Below are 19,281 nucleotides of genomic sequence, written 5' to 3'. Positions count from 1 at the left end.
CATACCAAGCTTTGGGACCACTCAGATTTTTTTTTCATTTTCTTATAGAAGGCCAAAATTATTTATGTTTTTCCTACAGTTTATTTCAATACTTGTTAAAATATATAAAGAAAAAAACAGTTCATTTTGTTTTTACACGTTTGTTTGTGGAAACTTTAAATACCGTATGTTACTCTATTATCAGTATTGGAATAAAGGAAACATAAACATTTTTCCCGAATTTTTATATTTTGGGGTCTAAGAAACCCTCATCCACCTGCTATGCAACACGGACTGACATCTACCTGAGCAGGGATATATATAAATCTCTCTCTCTCTCTCTTTATACGAAGGGTGATCAGAAAGTAATGACAGTTCGTGCTATAACATGAAAACCTTGAATGATGGGAGGTAGGGGAGCAAGGAGAGTGCAGAGTTGCCTGTCCTTACGAGTTTGAACTTGTCGCCGTATGCCTGACTTTTCTTGTTTTATTGTTGTGAGTGAATGCTTCACTCTTGTTTTTGCTCTCTGGCCAGAAACATGGATTACTCGAAAGAAGGCTGCAGGTTCTACATTTTTACGAGGTGGAAACTGGGAAAGAAAGCAACAGAGATTCGAGGGGAATTATTACAAGTTTATCCAGACACTACTCCTTCCCTGGAAACTGTTTCCCGCTGGATTCGTGCTTTCACAGCAGGGAAAACTGAATTGAAAGATGAACAACGCTCTGGACGCCCCCGGACATCCGTGACCGAAGCAACAACTGTCCGTGCACGGTCCATCATTGACGAGGATCCAACTGTAACTCTTAGGTTCTTAGCCTTGGAGCTTGATATCAGTTATGGGAGTGCATATGACATCGTGCATGAACAATTACACCTGAGGAAGAAGTGTTGTCGATGGATACCCCATTTGTTGACTGATGAGCAAAAGGCTGAACGGGTGAGGATTTGTCGTGTCTGGCTTGCTGAATTTGAACCAAATGGTCCAAAACGGTTCTCAGATGTTGCTACTGGAGATGAGTGTTGGATTTCATTCTTCACAACCCGTGAAAAGCAGTCAAACATGGTGTGGTTGGGCGATGAAGACCCTCGACCTCAGATTTTGAAGGAAGGATTTCGCAGCCGGAAGCGCCTTTTCACCATCTTTTTCAATTCTCAAGGACCAATATGCGTGGATGTGATGCTTGAAAAGTCCACTATCACAGCCCAATACTACACAGACCAGGTCCTTCCACAAGTCTTGGAACACAAGGCCAACACCGCACCAACCCGCCGTCGGTCTAGCCTTTTGCTGCACCACGACAATGCTGCACCCCACAAAGCTCGCCTCACTATGCAGTACCTGGAACAACAAGGTATAACTCTGCTCCCCCACCCACCCTACTCCTCTGACCTGGCTCCCTGTGACTTTTGGTTGTTTCCAAAAATTAAATCTGCCATCGCTGGGAAGCAATTTCATCGCATCCAAGACTTGGCACGGACCGTCAATTCAGAACTCCGAAGTATACCGTCTTCAGAGTACCACACTTGCTTCATGAAGTGGAGAAAGAGAATGGAACGCTGCATAGAGGTTGGAGGGGAGTACTTTGAAGGAATGTGAGTCATAGTTTGATAGTTCTTCATGCTAATAAAAGTTTATGGACTCACTGTCATTTCTTTCTAATCACCCCTCGTATATATATATATATATATACATATATATATATATATATACTGTATATATTATATATATATATACTGTATATATTATATATATATTACATATATATATATATATATATATTATATATATATATATATATATATATATATATATATACTGTATATATCTATCTATCTATCTATCTATCTATCTATATATATATAGATAGATAGATAGATAGATAGATAGTATTTTATATATATATATATATATATATATATATATATATATATATATATATCCCACTGGAGCCCAGTGTCCAGAGTATTGGACAGAACTGGGATTTTTCAAGTCTTTATATAGTAGGGAACTCCCAGGTAGGGACCTATAAGCTTCGCGACTATGAGCCGATACGCGGAGGGCGATACGCTTAATGCCCTCCCAGTGCAGTGCCTCGCCCAGCACCCCTGGGATCCAATGGGTTAATGACTGGCAAACCCATAAGTCTCTTTAACCCATTGGAGCCCAGTGTCCAGAGTTCTGGACAGAACTGGGATTTTTCAAGTCTATATAAAGTAGGGAATCCCCGGGTAGGGACCTATGAGCTTCGCGACTATGAACTGATAGGCGGATGACGGTACGCTTAGTGCCCTCCCAATGCATTGCCTCGTCCAGCACCCCTGGGATCCAATGGTATATATATATATATATATATATATATATATATATATATATGTATGTATCGTCCAATTGCTTTATCGTCCTGTATTTCAAAAGTTTTCGAGTCAATTCTCAATAGAAAAATTTTAAGGCATCTTTCTTGTCACAACCTTCTTTCCGATCGTCGCTATGGGTTCCGTCAGGGACGCTCCACTGGCGATCTTCTCACCTACCTTTCAGACTCCTGGTCATCCTCCTTTCTGGACTTTGGCGAAAGCTTTGCCATTGCACTTGACATTTCAAAGGCTTTCGATCGAGTCTGGCATAAATCTTAAATTTCCAAACTGCCCTCCTACGGTTTCTATCCTTCTATCTGTGCCTTCATCACTACGAAGTCGTAGCTTCCTGTCTGGTCGTTCTATAGCCGCTGTTGAAGACGGCCATCGTTCTTCTCCTAGATCTATCAACAGTGGTGTTCCTCAGAGCTCTGTCCTATCACCAACTCTCTTCCTTTTATTCATCAATGATCTTCTAAGCTGTACATCTAACCCTATCCACTCATACGCTGATGACTCCACCCTTCACCTTTCCATTCGGTTCCTGCAACGCCCATCTCAGCAGTTACGTCAACAAACAAGGGATGAGGCTATGGCACACCTAATGTCTGACTTGGCTCGTATCTCTGACTGGGGTAAAAATAATATGGTTGTTTTTAATGCTTCTAAGACTCAGTTCTTACACCTATCAACCCGACAAAATCTTACACAGGTATACTCACTAATGTTTAATAATATTCAGCTTAATCCTGCATCATCCTTGAACATGCTTGGGGTTTCATTTACTCAGGACTTATCTTGGAAAGATCACATTACATCTCTTGTAAAATCTGCTTCCAAGAGATTGGGTGTGCTAAGCCGACTCCGCTCTTTCTTTACCCCTGCACAGTTGTTGACTCTATACAGGGGTTTTATCCTCCCCTTTGTGGAGTACAACTCTCATGTATGGGGAGGCTCCCCACATACAGCTCTTCTCAATAGGGTGGAGTCAAAGGCTTTTCGTCTCATTAACTCTCCTCCTCTTACTGACTTCCTTCAACCTCTGTCTTTTCGCCGCACTGTTACATCTTTATCTCTTTTCTATCGCTACTTTAATGGTCACTGCTCCTCTGAACTGTCTGCTTGCATTCCTCCACCTCTACGACGGGCGGTAGCACCCGTCTGGCAGCAAACTCTCATCCCTTTTCTGTCCAACTCTCTAATGCAAGAGTTAACCGTTACTCCTAGTCTTTCATTTATGCAACAGGTCAGCTCTGGAACTGTCTCCCTCTGTCTGTATTTCCTGCTACCTATGATCTCCAGTCTTTCAAACGCAGTGTGTCCAGGAATCTCAAAATGATCGGATCTTGAATTTGGCTCTGTATTGTATTTCGTTTTTCTCTTGTAGGGAACTGTTATATATATATATACACAGTAAAGCCCCAAGCTTAGAGACATCTTCGACTATGGTTTCATTGTTAGTGGCCAGGAAATATTCCAAAACACAGAGTTTCTCACGAAAACCCCTCTTTTAGCGGTGAGGAAATGTAAACAAACCCTGTGCATGGAAAGCAATTGTCACTTGTTCGCCGCCATTGCTACAGAAAAGATGTAGCCACTGAGCGAGACTTTCTCGTGGGTAGCATCTTGTAATTTATGTAGCCGCTGCCAGTGTGGCGCTGGTGTAGCGGCAGCCATGTTACACCATCCCTGATGCTCGCGTTTTTGTACATACAAAGCTGCTTTGTAGGTTTATGAAAGCAGCTGATTCATTTCATTCATTGCCAGACGCCATGTATCCCAAACGGGGTGGCCAAGGGCTTAGAGTTAATTGTTTTCCAGGGAGGGGCACTAATCCTCCACCAAACCCACTTGATACGTAGGGGTAACGTTATACCAACAGCATCTGGTGTTCCCAGGCGGTCACCCATCCAAGTACTAACCAGACCCAACGTTGCTTAACTTCGCTGATCGGACGGGAAGCAGTGTACTCAACGTGGTATGGCCGTTGATTCTGGAAAATATAGTGCCATGGTCCACTGTGCAGCTTATGGATACAAAAATGGGCACAGGAATTCATCGAAGAGAGATGGTGTTACATTTCACAAGTAAGAAATATATCTTGTTGCTAATTCTGTAACATTACTGCCTCCTGAGGTGGGGTGGCAAGGTTGTTCCCCAGTATCTCTACATGAATGAGGCCACTAAAAGGGGCCCATTTATCTCCAGTATTTCTCTCCATGTTTTCTTCTCTTCTGTTCACGCTCTCTTGTAGATATTTCCATGTTTCATCCTGCCTTTATCAATCTGAACATTCTGTTTCATGGCATGGATAGTCTAAGGACTTCCCACACCATTTCAACAGCATTACTTCGACGTAAACCAGCTTCAACATCACTATTACTTCAACGTTAATACCACACTATCTTTTCCATTTCTGTCATTACCTTTCTCTGCCTTAGTGCCGTAAAGAGTAAATTCTGCACTGCAGCAACCTATGGTCTTCTTCTATACTCACTGGCTCAATGTTCCCCATATAATTCGTTGAACTAGGCCAAAAAAAATAAAAGTCACAATCCAAACATGTTTTTGTATTATAAGCGGCGAGTGTAGGTATTTCAGTAAGGCGGCCACAATTACACGCTTGCGGCAGAAATAGCCTCTCCATACTATACTGCTCAGTGGATGCAGCACAGGATGGATGTGTTGCACGGAGAGTTGGAGATAGCAGAGGCAGACGAGGGTGGAGGTGCCAGAAGAGGCAGGGTACACTAGCCTCACAACCTTCCTCGGAAATACTGTAATATCCCCATCCCTTACATTAAGCACATCACTCAGCCTTCCAAGTGAGTTTCCTTGCCTGTTATGTCTACCTATTTATCCATTGCCAGACGCTATAATCTCGTAAGGGGTGGCCACCAAATCGCCTCCATGTCACCCTGTTCCCCGCATTTCACTCTCCTGCTCCCAGCTCACACCCCCATCTCCCATATACCTCTCTACTCCAGCCCTACGTCTCATCCCTGGCATTCCCCTCCCTCTCCCCCCCTCCACCTCACTCACATACACTCTCCTCGTCAGTCTCTCACTCTCCATCCTCTCCACATGGCCAGACCACCTCAGTGTGTTTCTCCTAATGCTTCCTATCACATCCGCAACCACACCACAACGGTACTTCACATCCACATTTGCCAGTCTTTCTCTCCATGTGACTGCACATGCACCTCTCAAATAACTCATTTCCACTGTTCTCACTCTTGACTTCTGTCCCTTCAGCAAGGTCCAAACTTCACTTCCATACGTTAAAGTTGGTATCACAATACTGTCATGGAGTAACTTTTTCACTTCCATGTTCACTTCCCTGTTTCTTCTCACTGCTTTCAAGGAACCAGCAACCTTTCTGCCTTGTTGTACCCTTTCAAGCACTTCACCTTCTAAACTTCCATCCTTACTCGTCACACTACCGAAGTACTTAAATGCAATCACATTTTCCATTTCCTACTCATCTAGCCTCACTGTATATTGACCGACTTCACTTCTCGTGAAGACCATAACTTTACTTTTCCCCACATTCACCTCTGGATTCCGTTTCTTACACATTCTTCCAAACTCATCCACCAATCCCTGCAGCTCCCCCTCGTCTTCACTTAAGAACTCAGTATCATCTGCAAACAACGGTACATGGAATTTCTAAACACTGCCCTCTCTTATTATGGCTGCTCCAACATCCACTGTCCTACCTTGTTTTCTCTTTTAAAATCCCATTCATGTACAGATTCAACAACCATGGAGACATGACACATCCCTGTTTCAATCCAACCTTCAAGTAGAAAAATTCATTCAGTTCACTGTCCACATGCACTTCAGCCTTAGCACCCTCATACATACTCGTCATAGCATTCAACAACTTCCCATCTGCTCCATATATTCTTAATACTTTCCACAATCCTTGTCTATCCACCCTGTCATGTGCTTTCTCCAAATCCATGAAGGCCACATACAACTTGTTTCTCTTCTCTAGAAACTTTTCCACTAAAATTCTAAGAATGAATATCTGATCTACACAACCTCTTACCTTTCTAAAACCTGCCTGTTCTTATCCAACTAATTCTTCTGTTGTTTCCCAAACTCTGTCAGTAAGTATTCTACCATATACTTTTCCTCTTACACTAAGAAGACAATGCACCTATGATTACCACACACTTCTTTTTCCCCCTTTTCCTTTGTACAGGGGAATAACTACAGCTGACTTCCAATCCTCTGGGACTCTACCAGTGTTGTAGGTCTCGAGACTGGTCTTGGTCTCGAGACCGGTCCCGAGACCAATTTGATGTGGTTTTGGTCTTGATCTTGGTCTCGCTTGACGTGGTCATGGTCTTGATCTTGGTCTCAAAGCTTCTGGTCTCGGAGTTTTGGCTCGAGACCAAGTGCATTGCGGCGTGGAGAAGGTCGGATTTTATGATCATACATGGGGACAAATCATGTCTGATTCGATTCACAGTGCGCCCTTGTACTGTCTGTAGATACTGCCTGGCTAGCGCTACGGCGATGATGCATGAGCTGAGCCCTGCGAGCGCCGACAGAGTGCGTGCAAGTCGAGAGAGCATGGATGACGTGGCTATTCTCGTAGTGATAATCTCCGTTTGCATGCTCACATGTTTGCAGCTCTGTTCACTTCCGTGTACTTCATATACGTGTATGGTGTATGCAATGCCCGCATCCTTCGTACCTGTACACCACAGATTAAGCTAGTTCGCTTGGAAAAAGTAACCACAAAAATGTTTATTTTCCTGTTTTTTCTTCGTGCCAATGAAGCAATGAAAGTAGAAATATTTTACCCAGGTGTTCAGTTGTTCACATATATTAAATTTTTTAAATATATTTCCTCCCTTAGTGGGGCGTAGCCAGGATTTTGAAGCGATAGGGGCCAAGTCAGACATCAGTGGCGTCCAACCTTTCGAGTTATGACCCTTCAGAGCTTCCAAATGGCTATCATGGAGACCTGCAGTGACTTCTGTGACCTTTCTAGAAGAAATTAGAATATTTTCTCATGTTTCACAGCCATCCTTGTATACAACTTATTCATCTATGAGCGGGGGGCCATGTCCATGTGACCCAGAGGCATTTCTAGCCCCACTAAATTGGGGAGCACCTGCGGGCCGATAAATCATCTGTAGTAGCAAGAAGGGCAATGAGCAGACTCGAATGACGGCCCCTTACAAGAGGGAAAGTTAGTGAAAACTGTTCTCTTAAACATATTGTGGGTACGTCCGTAAGACGTATTTGGAGCACTTATGGATGGGAGAAGAAGCGTTGAGAGGAGGGAGGAAGAGATCACTAGGGCGGAAGCCATGGAAGCAATGAAGATGAAGATGGGAAAGGCCCCAGGAATTGATGGAGTGTTTGATGAAATGCTGAAGTATGGGAGTGAGAGCTTGTAGTGGAGTGGATATGGAAGTTGTGTAGATTGGCTTGGGAAGAGGGAAGGGTTCCAGAGGACTGGAAATCAGGTATAATTGTTCCTTCATACAAAGGAAAAGGAGAGAGAGAAGTATGTGGTAACCACAGGGGTATTTGCCTTCTTAGTGTGACTGGAAAAATATATGGTAGAATACTCATTGATAGGGTTAGGCATATAACAGAGGAGTTAGTTGGAGAAGAACAAGGGTGAAAGAAGGGAAAAAGGTGTTTAGATCACATATTTGTTCTAAGATATTTAGTGGAGGAGTATCTAGAGAAGGGAAAGTGTTTGCTGCCTTCATGGACTTGGAGAAGGCTTATGATAAAGTAGATAGGCAAGGTATGCGGAAGTTATTAAGAATATATGGATTGGAGAGGAGATTGTTGAATGCTGTGAAAGGTATGTACGAAGGAGCTAGGGCTACGGTGCGAGTGGATGGTGAGCTGAGTGAGTTCTTTGATCTAAATGTGGGACTGAAACGGTTGTGTGATGTCTCCATGGCTGTTTAATATATACATGGATGGGGTTATAAAGGAGGTACAAGGTAGGGCAGTGGATGTGGGGGTGGCTTTAATGAATGAGGGTGAGATGTGAAAGATTCCGGTGTTGCTATTTGCTGATGACAGAGTACTGTTGAGTGAAGATGAATGGGAGTTGCAAGGTTTGGTGAATGAATTTGGGACAGTGTGCAGGAAGAGGAATCTGAAATTTAATGTAAACAAGAGTAAAGTTTTGGTGTTTGAGAGGAATGGAGTCACAGAATGCACAGTGAGGTTGGATGGTGAGGATATTGAGAATGTGAGTGCATTCAAGTACTTGGGTAGTGTCATGAGTATGGATGGAACTCTGGGGGATGAACTACTTGAAAGGGTACAGCAGGGAGGGAAGGTTGTTGGTTCGCTGAAAGCAGTGATCAGAAATAGGGAGGTGAGTATGGAAGTTAAGAAGTCACTGCATGACAGTATTGTGATCCCCACCCTGACGTATGGAAGCGAGGCATGGACCTTGCAAGAGGGGAACAAGTCAAGAGTGGGAGCAGTGGAAATGAGTTATTTGAGAGGAGCACGTGGAATGACATGGAGAGACAGGCTGACGAATGAAGAAGTGAAGGAACGTTGTAGGGTGGATGTGGATATGGTTGAGAAGATTAGGCGAAATACACTGAGATGGTTTGGACATGTGGCAAGAATGGCGAATGAATGACTGATTAAGAGGGTGTATGTAGGTGAGGTGGAGGGAGGGAGAGGGAGGGGAAGACCGAGGATGAGGTGGAGGGATGGAGTTGAGAGGTATATGAGGGAGGGGGGAGTGAGTTGGGGGGAAGGTAGTCAAATGGTGGGTGACAGAGTGACTTGGAGGCGTTTTGTCTGCGGCCATCCTTTGCCGGATTAGGGCGTCGGGCTATAGATAGATAATAGATGGATATTTATGAAAATTTTTTGCTTCCCACCTCTGTATCTCAAAACCCCTTCGGTCTCTTGTGTAATTATCCTAAAAAATAGGTAGTCCCGCTCGACTGTTCACGAGAAACGAAAGATGAATATTATGTGTGGAACGTTTGGGATCGGGTAAAGCTCAGAGAGAAGTGAGAAAATTAGTCTACTGAAAACCAGCTTTCACATGAGGAAGATACAGCTATCCATGAGTACGATGGCACTGACAAAGTATGCAACACCATACATTATAACTTCAAAACCGTACTTTCAAAAGTTTAAAAACTTAAAAAACTTTCAAAAGGTATAACATCGGTGTGCATGGCCGTAGAGAGCTATGACCACACCCCGGGGTGCCTGGTAAACGTCTGACACGGGCCAGAAAAAGAAGCAAAATTGTCATAGTCCTGCTGTGGGCCCTGGTCCCTCCATACTCTTGAGTTTTGGCTCCGGGAATTATCCCCAATGCCCTCTTCTCTCTTTCTTTCTTCTTAGTAACTGTCTTCCCAGAAACTCCTCAATCTCATTCAACATATGTGCGATAATCAATTTAAATTCGTTTTAAAGGTGTTGAGTATCGCATCCATACATAATCTGCAACTGGGTGATTGGGGTACTAGTGCACTCACTTGAGGGGGCGAGACGCCCGTGAAAACTGACCAGCAGTGCAGCACCTGCAGGCTGCAGCTACTTTTCATTCATTCAGCAGACACGTAAATTCTTGGTCTTGGTCTTGGTTTCGGAGGGTCTGCTCTTGGTCTTGCTCTCGGAGGATCTGGTCTTGGTCTTGGTCTTGGTCTTGGTCTCGTGGTGCCTGGTCTTGACTAAAACACTGGACTCTACCTTCCTCCCAGGTCAATCTTTACATCTTCCACATCCATTCTACTACTGTCGCTCCCCCATATATCAGCATTTCACCACACACTCCATCATTTCCTGGTGCCTTTCCTTTTTTGACTTTCTTCGTTGCTTCCACAATTTCCTTCCACTCTTCTCACATCCCTCCTTCTCCTAGCCATTTCCCAGAACTTATACTCACATTACTTTCATTCTCTATGTTCAATAATTCCTTAAAAGTGTTCTCTCTATTTGCCCACTTTTTCTCCCTTCTCCACTAGTAACTTCCCATTTTTATATTTCACTCCCTGACTAACTTCTTTGCCACCCTGTCCAACTCTACCTCATTCCAGAACATTTTCTTACATTCCCTCCACTTTACATTCAAATTCCTTCCAAATTCCTCATCCACCCTCTTCTTACTCTCTCTTACTAATTTTTTCACCTCTCTCTTCCTCTCTACATATAACTTTCTCTTCCGTCTCTCAGCTTCTTCCACGCCCTTGTATCTCATCCACACACTATATGATTTCTTCTTTTGTGCCACAGCCTGTCTCACCTCTTCATTCCACCATTCTGTTCCTTTCCCCGATTTTCATATTCTCTCATCCCACACACCACCTCACATGCTGCACAAATTTCTTCTTTGAATATCTTGCACACACATTCCACGGCCCTCCTCTGCTCCAATCCAAATTTCCCAAGCACTCCTCTGCGTTTTTGTCATCCTCTTGTAACCTTTCCAATTTCCTTGCATATAGTACTTGCTCCAGTCCTTCCTTTCTTCGGTTTCTCGATTTCACTTGGACATTGATTCTCACCACCACCAATTGGTGGTCAGACAGTCCACCACCCCAACCTCTATATGCTCTTGCATCCATTACACACCTCATCCTTTCATCCACACACAAATAATCAATCATTGTCTTCCATTCATTCAGTTCATCACCCACCCTTCTCATCACTCGGCACATATACCTGTGGATCATTTTGTGCCTGAAGAGGGTATTGGCTATCAACAACCCCTTCCCGGCACAAATATTCACTAAAGCACTGCCATTCTCATCTTTCTCAGCATACACACCCCACTCACCAACTACTCCATCCATCTTCACATTCCCTACTTTACCATTCATATCACCAATCACAAACACTCTCTCATTCCTTTGAAACTTTTCCATGCACACTTCTACACTTGTCCAGAAATCTTCTCTCACTCTACTTGAACAATCTTGCGTTGGCACATACACACGCACAATCGCCCACATTTGTAGTCCAACTTTCAATCTTACCCACACAGTCCTCGAGCCAACTGATCCATACTCTTTTATATTCTCCTTCCATAGGTTACTCACAATAATACACACTGCTTCTTTTGCCCTCTCATTCCCACCTACTCCCGCGCATATGCCCCATCCATACTCCCAATCTCTCAAACTCTCACCTCCCCATGTAGTTTCAGTTAATCCACATCCATCCACTTTTGCACCCTCAAGCACCTGGACTCTCTCTCTCTCTTTCACCTCATCATTTGCACCCATTACATTCCACATCGCAATCCGTACCATGTCCATTGTTTGGTCCTTAGTTGTCATCTTTTGGTCAGTCCTGGTCCAATGCTTCTTGTTTGAATTTTAGTTAGTTGTTTTACGAGGAGGGGCACTAACCCTCTGCCAACCTACTTGTTGCCACGTAGGAAACACGTAAATGCTTTCCTGGTTTCCAGGAAATCATTTGGTTTGCCACTCAGTGTAGAGCTACCCTAAAAACAGTCTCACTACACTAAGTAGGTGGAAGATGGGCGGCCCCCCCCCCCACCTACCACCTGTTTCCTGTTATGTGCTTTAGTTTCTTTTCAGTTTGATCAATAATTTTTACATTGCATAAATGGGTTTTAGGCGAAGTTGGCATGGGAACCTGAACCAATTAGCCTGTTTCCCATAGAATCAATGGCCCAACTTTAGCAGTTTCATGTTTTGCTGTAATTATCATGAAACCAATTTGGCACGAAACTTCGGGCTTTACTGCAGATACATATATATAAATATATATATATATATATATATATATATATATATATATATATATATATATATATATATATATATATATATAATATTATGCGAGGAAGAAGGAACCAAAGGCCGCGAGCCTGCAATTGTTGTTCCTTCCAAGATAAAAACAAAATACAAGAGAGAGCCAAAATCAAGATCCAATCATTTCGAGCTGCCTGGACACACTGTGTCTGAAAGACTGGAGATCATAGGAAGCCGGAAATACAGACAGAGGGAGACAGTTCCAGAGCTGACCTGTTGCATAAATGAAGGACTGGGAGTAACGGTTAACTCTTCCATTAGAGAGTTGGACAGAAAAGGGATGAGAGTTTGCTGCTAGACAGGTGCTTCGCACCCGCCGTAGAGGTGGAGGAATGCATGCAGACAGTTCAGAGGAGTAGTGACCATTGAAGTAGCGATAGAAAAGAGATAATGATGCAACAATGCGATGAAGAGACAGAGGTTGAAGGGAGTCAGTATGAGGAGGAGAGTTAATGAGACGATAAGCCTTTGACTCCACCCTCTTGAGAAGAGCTGTATGTGGGAAGCCTCCCCACACATGAGACTTGTACTCCACACAGGGGTAGATAAAACCTCTGTATAGAGTCAACAATTGTGCAGGGGTAAAGAAGGAACGGAGTCGGCTTAGCACACCTAATCTCTTAGAAGCAGATTTTACAAGAGATGTAATATGATCTTTCCAAGATAAGTCCCTAGTAAATGAAACCCCAAGCATGTTCAAGGATGATGCAGGATTAAGCTGAATATTATCAAACATTAGTGGGTATACCTGTGGAAGATTTTGTCGGGTTGATATGTGTAAAAACTGAATCTCTGATGCATTAAAAACAACCAGATTATTTTTACCCTAGTCAGAGATACGAGCCAAATCAGACATTAGGTGTGCCATAGCCTTATCCCTTGTTTGTTGAAGTAACTGCTGAGACGGACGTTGCGGGAACCGAATGGAAACATGAAGGGTGGAGTCATCGGCATAAGAGTTGATAGGGTTAGATGTACAGCTTAGAAGGTCATTGATGAATAAAAGGAAGAGAGTTGGTGATAGGACAGAGCTCTGAGGAACACCACTGTTTATAGATCTAAGAGAAGAACGATGGCCGTCTACAACAGCGGCTATAGAACGACCAGAAAGGAAGCTAGAGATGAAGGCACAGATAGAAGGATAGAAACCGTAAGAGGGCAGTTTGGAAATTAAAGATTTATGCCAGACTCGATCGAAAGCCTTTGAGATGTCAAGTGCAATGGCAAAGCTTTCGCCAAAGTCCTAAAAGGAGGATGACCAGCAGTCTGAAAGGTAGGTTAGAAGATCGCCAGTGGAGCGTCCCTGAAGGAACCCATACTGACGATCAGAAAGAAAGTTGTGACAGGAAAGATGCTTTAAAAGTTTTGAATTAAAAATTTACTCGAAAACTTTTGACATACAGGATGTTAAAGCAATTGGACGATGGTTAGAGGGTTGGGAATGGTCACCCTTCTTTGGGACTGGCTGAATGAGGGCAAACTTCCAGAAAGAAGGAAAGGTGGAAGTTGATAGACAAAGCCGAAAGAGCTTGCCTAGGCAGGGTGTAAGCACAGAAGCACAGTTATTGAGAGCAACAGGAGGGACTCCATCAGGCCCATATGGCTTATTATACACTGTATACATATATATATATATATATATATATATATATATATATATATATATATATATATATATATATATATATATATATATATATATATATATATATGTATATATGTATATATATATATGTATATATATATATATATATATATATATATATATATATATATATATATATATATATATATATATATATATATATATATATATATATATATATATATATATATATATATATATATATAAATTTAAGAAGGGTAAACGCCACAGGGTGCATAGCCTCACTCGCCGTCTGGCTGCACTCATGCAGCTCCCTCTGTGCAACTTCCCAGGCGGTGACACATTCCTCCCTAAGTATCTCCCGATAGAGGCAATCGACTTTCTCCAGCCATGAGTTGTGTGGCCTTCCCCTTTGCCTCCTTCACCGTGGGTTAACTCATTGAAAGATCACCCTGTGAGCAGGATCAGCCTCAGGATAGCGGGCAATGTGCCCATATATCTGGAGTTGGTGCTGATGTACTATGTTGGTTATAGGCCTGAATTCAGTCTCATGAAATAGTCGCTCGTTATGCACCCAGTTGTACCAGCAATATCCCAGGATCCTGTGAAGACAATATCAAAGAAGTCAATCTGCTGCTTCAAGTCACTGTGTACTGGGCATGTCTCGTAGCCATAAAGTAAGACAGGAAACACCAGCACCTTGAAGATGCGAATTTTCTTCCCTCTACCCAAATAACGATAGTGTTGAATACTCAGACCAAATAAATTCATAACCCCGTAGGCCTGACCAATGTGATGAGAGATCTCACTGTCAGATCTACCATTGTTATGGACCACACTATCAAGTTAAGGGAATCTTTCCAAGGCTTCTATATCCTCACCACACGCTTGGATAGACTGAAGTGCTTCATCCAAAAAGCTACCAAACGCCTGGATCTTAGTCTTGGCCCAAGAGACCTTTACTCCCAGTGCGTTTGAATTCTGATGAAATTTCTTGAGGGCACTCAGGAGTATCTCCAGCGACTCCACTTGGATGACTGCATCATCAGCAGTCAAAGCCTTCAACTCAGAAATTGCCAATTGATACCCAACTGTGACATCGACTCACAGTACCTAATCCATACATGTGTTGAAATGTGTGCAGGCAAGGACATATCTCTGTCTTACACCAGAACTTACTTGGAAGAAGTCAGATCCCCCCCCCCCAACACAGTTGACAGAACTCTCAGTGTCTGAGTATGAGCCAGCAATTAGTCAGATTAACCCTGAGGGGATCCCACGGAGTCACAGAAATTCCCATAGTATCTCCTGATTTACTGAGTCAATCTCCTTCTTGAGATCCACATAGGCTGCTAAGAGACCTTGTTGAAACACAAGATGGCATTCCACGTGAACTTGAAGAGCTAGGATACAGTCAACAGTAGACTTCTTGGGTGTGAATCCGGGTTGCTTAGGCCTCTAAAGCTTTAGCAAATGGTCCCGAATATGCATCAGGAGAATGTGAACAAGAACTTTGCCTGGGACACTGAGCACTGTAATACCAAGGTAGTTACTGCAGTCACACTGGTTTCCTTTTCCTTTCCAGATAGGGATGACCAAACTCTTTCTCAGTCAGAAGGAATGATACCAATCTGCCAAATGGCTTGTATGACTGCATCTAACCACTTGATCATGGCTTCACTCCCTGCTTTGATCAATTCTGCTGGGATGTCACAAACACCAGCTGGTCTACCAATATTCAACCCAGCCACTACCTTCTTGATTTCATCTAAATAAGGCACTTCTTCATCAATTGGTAGGACAGCAGTCAATGGTTGTACGCTAGCCGATGGAAACTCTTCACTGGGAAGCTTAGCCATAAACAGCTGGTCAAAGTACTCATCCCAGTGAGCTCCATACTCACTTGCCCAAGCATGAGCCTTCCATCCGCTGTTGGAACAGAATTAACCTGAGAGGTGGGTCTGGAGTGGAGCTTCTTCAGGTCTCGGTAGGTGGGCCAAAGGTCAATTGCATGAACAAGGCCTTCCACCTTCTCAGCCATTTCCCTCGCATACCTCTCCTTGTCCCTTTTCAGTGAAACTCGTGCCTGTCGAGACAGAAGTGTGTGTTGTTCCCGATTCACAGCCAGTCTGGCAGCACGACTCTCGTCAGTTGTGGTCAGCATCTCCTGCGAGATGAATTCCCTCTTTGATCTTGGGTGGTCTCCAATCCACTCATCAGCTGCTGCCAGAGTAGCATGCTTAAAGGTACCCCATCGTTCAGCAGGGTCCACAACAGCCCTGAGCACTTTAAACCAATTTGAGACTGTCACTGCATACTCATATGTACACTCCTCATCTCTGAGTTTCTCAAAATGGAATTTTTTTTGGTGGCATCTTGAGAATCTCTCAGTTTTGATTTGTGGCCTTAGAGAAGCAACAACTAGTCCCTGATCAGCAGCAAAGAACTCTGCACTCCTGAAAACCCTGCAGTTCTGAAGGATCCTCCAGCAAGTACTAACAAGAATATGAGCAATCTCCATAGCATCCCCTCCAGTTTGGTCCAGCGGTGAAGATTTGGCCACTGGAACCAAGATCCATCAATTCTTAACTTACGGGATTTTGCGAAATCCAGAAGGTAAGAACTATTGATATTCCTGGCTCCAGAGCTATGGGGACCTACACAATCCCTAAAGCCATCCTTCTCAATGCCAGCAACTGCATTATAGTCACCCAAGACCAAGAGTGTATCCCGTGAAGGGATTTGCTCCACAAGAGAGTCATGTTTCGTTTAGAATAGCTCTTTCTCTTCAATAGCACCTATTTTAGTTGAAGTGTACACTGCAATAAAAGAGATGGAGCCCAAGGAATGCTTCAGTCTCACCTGCATTATAAGCTCATCAACCGGAGTAACCCTGGCAACACAAGAGACAAAGTGAGCAGCAATTTCCACAACGACACTCCTAAGATGGGCACCATAATCACAGCCAGACCAGTAGTATGTGTAACCATCGCTACTAATCTTACCATGCCTGGGTCGCCTCACTTCAGAGAGCACAGGTATACCAACCCTCAGTCACTCCAACTCTCATGAAAACAAAGGCAGTCAATCATCCTTTGACAGGACATTCCAAGCCCCTACCCGCATTGCCTTCTGAAGGTTAAACCCGTGCTTCGAGCTTCTGGTTCGTGTATCCTCTGCACCACCACAACGCGAATCCAAAGGAGCGTCTGGGCTAGGGGGTCTCCCCCCATGATGCAGCTACTGAGGTCCCACGGGCTTTACCCAGCAACCATCTTCATGGGCACTAGCATGACAGGGCCCAAAAAGCCCTACCAGGCCGGTACCCGAGGGAGGACCCCATGGCAAAAGTTTGTCAGGGTCATGCAAAATGCACTGACCCCTATCCCTCTTCCCTCTCTTGTTTCGCTTTTTTTTTTTTTTTTTTTTTCTGTGAGTGATGAGAAGGGTGGGTGGTGAACTGAATGAAAGGAAAGCAGTGATTGATTACGTATGTGTGGATAGTAGGAACAGGTGCGTAATGGATGCAAGAGCATAAAGAGGTTGGGGGGTGGATTTTCTGACCACCACTTGGTGGTGGTGAGAATCAAGGTTCAAATGAAATGGGGGAATAGAAGAATGGAAGGACTGGAGGAAGTAGTTCATACAAGGAGGGTGGAAAGGTTACAAGTGGATGGAAATAGGCAGCTTATAATAAAGAAGTGGATGAGCTGTTGCATAAATATGGATTGGAGCAGATGGGGGACATGGAAAGTGTGCCAAGATATTCACAGAAGAAATCTGTGCAGCATGTAACAAGATGAAGGGAGTGCAAGGAACAGCATGGTGGAATGAAGAGGTGAGATAGACTGTGGCACAAAAGAAGAAGGCATATAGTGAGTGGATTACAAACAGGGGTGTGGAAGAAGTTGAGAGGCGGAAGAGAGAGCTATATGTAGAGAGGAAGAGAGAGGTGAAAAGATTAGTAAGAGAGAGTAAGAAGAGAGTGGATGTGGACTTTGGGAGGAATTTGAGTGTAAAGTGGAGGGAATATAAAAAAATGTTCTGGAAAGAGGTAGAGAGAGTTAGACAGGGTGACAAAAAAGTTTGTCAGGGGGTGAAAGATAAAAATAGTAGATTACTGGTGGAGATGGAAAAAAAAGTGAGCAGATGGAGAAAACTCAAGAACTGATGAACATAGTGAATGAAAGTAATGTTAGTATAAGCGTCAGGGAAATGGCTGGGAGAAGGAGCGATGTGAGAAGAGAGGAAGAAATCAGTTGGATGGAAGTTGTGGAACCAATGAAGAAAGTCAAAATGAGGAAATCCTCATGAACTGATGGAGTGTGTGGTGAATCGTTGAAGCATGGGGAAGAGATAGTAGTAGAATGGATGTGGAAGATGTGCAGATTGGCCTCAGAGAAGGGTAGAGACCCAGAGGATGAGAAGTTAGGTATAATTATTCACTTGCACCAAGGAAAAGGAGAAAAAGAAGTGTGTGGTAATCGTAGGGGCATTTGTCATTTTATTGTCATAGAAAAAGTATATGGTAGGATACTTATTGCAGAGTTAGGGAAATATCAGAGGAATTAGTTGGAGAAGAACAGGGAGGTTTTAGGAAGGGAAGAGGGTATGTAGATCAGACATTCATTCTTAGGTCTTTAATGGAAAAGTTTCTAGAGAAGTGAAAGAAGTTGTATGCAGCCTTCATGGATTTATAGAAAGCATATGACAGGGTGGATAGACAAGAACTGTGGAAAGTATTAATATGTGTAGTGTCTGAATGCCGTCAAGAGTAAGTATGAGGGTGCTAAAGATGCAGTGCGTGTGGATAGTGAACTGAGTGAATTTTTCTTTATGAAGGTTGGATTGTAACAGGGATGTGTCATGTCTCCATGGCTATTCAATCTGTATATGGATGGGGTTATAAATGAGATACAAGGTAGGGCAGTGAATGTTGGAGCGGCCTTAATGAGAGAGGGCAGTGTTTGGAAACTCCCTGCACTGTTGTTAGATGATACTGTGTTGTTAATTGAAGACGAAGGGGAGTAGCAAGGTTTGGTTGGTGAGTCTGGCGAAGTGCGAAAGAAGCGGAAACTAAAAGTGAATGTGGGGAAGAGTAAAGTTATGGTCTTCGAGAGAAATGAAGTCAGTGAATGTACAGTGATGATGGATGAGAAGGAAATGGAAAATATGTGTGCGTTTACTATAAGTACTTGGGTATTGTGATGAGTAAGGATGGAAATTTGGAGGGAGAAGTGCTTGAAAGGGTACAACAAGTAATAAAGGTTGCTGGTTTCTTGAAAGCAGTGATAAGAAACGGGGAAGTGAGCAAGGAAGTATAAAGTCACTGCATGACAGTATTGTGATACCACCTCTAACATATGGAAGTGAAGCTTGGACCTTGTTGGAGGGACACAAATCAAGAGTGAGAGCAATGGAAATGAGTTGTTTGAGAGGAGCATGTGGAGTCACATTGAGAGACAGACTGACAAATGAGGAAGTGACTGAGCATTGTGGTGTGGATGTGAATGTAATAGGAAGCGTTAG

The 19,281-nt window shown here is 43.4% G+C and overlaps 1 non-coding gene across 1 annotated transcript; it reads right to left on the bottom strand.

The window, feature by feature from the left end:
- Nucleotides 1-4,213: 4,213 nt before the first annotated feature.
- On the bottom strand, nucleotides 4,214-4,332 carry LOC145417028 (5S ribosomal RNA). The gene has a single exon (XR_013900386.1). It is a non-coding gene; the product is annotated as a 5S ribosomal RNA (ribosomal RNA).
- Nucleotides 4,333-19,281: the final 14,949 nt, after the last annotated feature.

This window comes from Coenobita brevimanus, chromosome 13 (assembly GCF_032717465.1).
Source record: "Coenobita brevimanus isolate Jiangsu-jjx chromosome 13, ASM3271746v2, whole genome shotgun sequence".
Classification (NCBI taxonomy): Eukaryota; Metazoa; Arthropoda; class Malacostraca; order Decapoda; family Coenobitidae; genus Coenobita; species Coenobita brevimanus.
The sequence above is the reverse complement of the archived record's forward strand: the minus strand, read 5'-3'. Positions and strand labels throughout refer to the sequence as shown.